This window comes from Oratosquilla oratoria, chromosome 36 (assembly GCF_046742065.1).
Source record: "Oratosquilla oratoria isolate Oo_2021 chromosome 36, ASM4674206v1, whole genome shotgun sequence".
NCBI lineage: Eukaryota > Metazoa > Arthropoda > Malacostraca > Stomatopoda > Squillidae > Oratosquilla > Oratosquilla oratoria.
Window position 1 is genome coordinate 9,814,440 of NC_134812.1, and position 2,500 is coordinate 9,816,939.

General features: G+C 50.6%; 1 pseudogene; it reads right to left on the reverse strand.

Moving 5' to 3' along the window:
* Window positions 1-2,500, reverse strand: part of LOC143019026 (uncharacterized) — a 66,529-nt pseudogene that overhangs the window by 56,585 nt on the left and 7,444 nt on the right.

The following is a 2,500-nucleotide window of genomic DNA, read 5'->3' on the forward strand; positions in this document are numbered from 1 at the left end:
GTGTGCGTGCGTGAATGTGTGTGTTTGTGAGTGTGTGCGTGCGTGAGTGTGTGAGTGCGTGAGTTTGTGAGTGCGTGAGTTTGTGAGTGCGTGAGTTTGTGAGTGCGTGAGTGTGTGAGTGCGTGAGTGTACGAGTGCGTGAGTTTGTGAGTGCGTGTGTGAGTGCGTGAGTGTATGAGTGTATAAGTGTGTGAGTGCGTGAGTGTGTCAGTGTGTGAGTGCATGAGTGTGGGAGTGCGTGAGTGTGTTTGTGCGTGAGTGTGTGAGTTCGTGAGTGTGTGAGTTCGTGAGTGTGTGAGTACGTGAGTGAGTGTGAGTACGTGAGTGAGTGTGAGTGCGTGAATGAGTGCGTGAATGAGTGTGTGTGTGTGTGTGTGTGTGTGTGTGTGTGTGTGTGTGTGTGTGTGTGTGTGTGTGTGTGTGTGTGTGTGTGTGTGTGTGTCTCTGTGTGTGTGTGTGTGTGTGTGTGTGTGTGTGTGTGTGTGTGTGTGTGTGTGTGTGTGTGTGTGTGTGTGTGTGTGTGTGCGTGCGTGTGTGTGTGAGAGAGAGAGAGAGAGAGAGAGAGAGAGAGAGAGAGAGAGAGAGAGAGAGAGAGAGAGAGAGAGTGAGTGTGTGAGTTTGAGTACGTGAGTGTGAGTGAGTGTGTGTGAGTGTGTGTGTGTGTGTGTGTGTGTGTGTGTGTGTGTGTGTGTGTGTGTGTGTGTGTGTGTGTGTGTGTGTGTGTGTGTGTGTGTGTGTGTGTGTGTGTGTGTGTGTGTGTGTGTGTGTGTGTGTGTGTGTGTGTGTGTGTGTGTGTGTGTGTGTGTGGCAGAGAGAGAGAGAGAGAGAGAGAGAGAGAGTGTGTGAGAGTTTGAGTGTGAGTGTGTGAGTTTGAGTACGTGAGTGTGAGTGAGTGGGTGTGAGTGCGTGAGTGTGAGTGTGTGTGAGTGAGTGCGTGAGTGTAAGTACGTGAGTGTAAGTGCGTGAGTGTGAGTGCGTGAGTGTGTGAGTGCGAGAGTGTGAGAGCGTGAGTGTGAGAGTGTAAGTGTGAGTGCGTGAGTGTGAGTGTGAGTGTGTGAGTTTGTGAGTGTGTTAGTGTGAGTGTGTTAGTGTGAGTGCGAGAGTGTGAGTGCGAGAGTGTGAGTGCAAGAGTGTGAGTTTGTGAGTGTGAGTGTGTGAGTGCGTGTGTGAATGTGAATGTGAGTGTGGGTGTGTGAGTGTAGGTGTGTGAGTGTGTGAATGTGTGTGTGTGAGTGTGTGAGTGTGAGTGCGTGAGTGTGAGTGCGTGAGTGTGAGTGCGTGAGTGTGAGTGCGTGAGTGTGAGTGCGTGCGTGTGAGTGCGTGTGTGTGAGTGCGTGTGTGTGAGTGCGTGAGTGTGAGTGCGTGTGTGTGAGTGCGTGAGTGTGAGTGCGTGAGTGTGAGTGCGTGAGTGTGAGTGCGTGAGTGTGAGTGCGTGAGTGTGAGTGCGTGAGTGTGAGTGCGTGAGTGTGAGTGCGTGAGTGTGAGTGCGTGAGTGTGAGTGCGTGAGTGTGAGTGCGTGAGTGTGAGTGCGTGAGTGTGAGTGCGTGAGTGTGAGTGCGTGAGTGTGAGTGCGTGAGTGTGAGTGCGTGAGTGTGAGTGCGTGAGTGTGAGTGCGTGAGTGTGAGTGCGTGAGTGTGAGTGCGTGAGTGTGAGTGTGTGAGTGTGTGAGTATGAGTGTGAAAGTGTGAGTGTGATTGTGTGTGTGTGTGTGTGTGTGTGTGTGTGTGTGTGTGTGTGTGTGTGTGTGTGTGTGTGTGTGTGTGTGTGTGTGTGTGTGTATGTGTGCGTGTGCGTGTGCGAGTGTGAGTGTGCGAGTGTGAGTGCGAGTGTGAGTGTGAGTGTGAGTGTGAGTGTGAGTGTGTGTGAGTGTGTGTGAGTGTGTGTGAGTGTGTGTGAGTGTGTGTGAGTGTGTGTGAGTGTGTGTGAGTGTGTGTGAGTGTGTGTGAGTGTGTGAGTAAGTGTGTGTGAGTGTGTGTGTGTGAGTGAGTGAGTGTGAGTGAGTGTGAGTGAATGTGAGTGTGAGTGTGAATGTAGTGAGTGAATGTGAGTGTAATTGTGAGTGTGAGTGAGTGTGAGTGAGTGTGAGTGAGTGTGAGTGAGTGTGAGTGAGTGTGAGTGAGTGTGAGTGAGTGTGAGTGAGTGTGTGTGAGTGTGAGTGTGTGTGAGTGTGTGTGTGTGTGTGTGTGTGTGTGTGTGTGTGTGTGTGTGTGTGTGTGTGTGTGTGTGTGTGTGTGTGTGTGTGTGTGTGTGTGTGTGAGAGAGAGAGAGAGAGAGAGAGAGAGTTAGTGAGTGTGAGTGTGAGCTTGAATGAGTGTAAGTGATTGTGAGTGAGTGTGAGTGTGTATGAGCGCGAATGATTGTGAGTGTGAGTGTGAATGAGTGTGAGTGTGAGTGAGTGTGAGTGTGTGTGATTTTGAGTGAACGTGAGTTGTGAGCATCCATGGTGATATAAAAAAACAACTGATATGCTCCCAACACTACTCTTGTAAAATGACGTTGA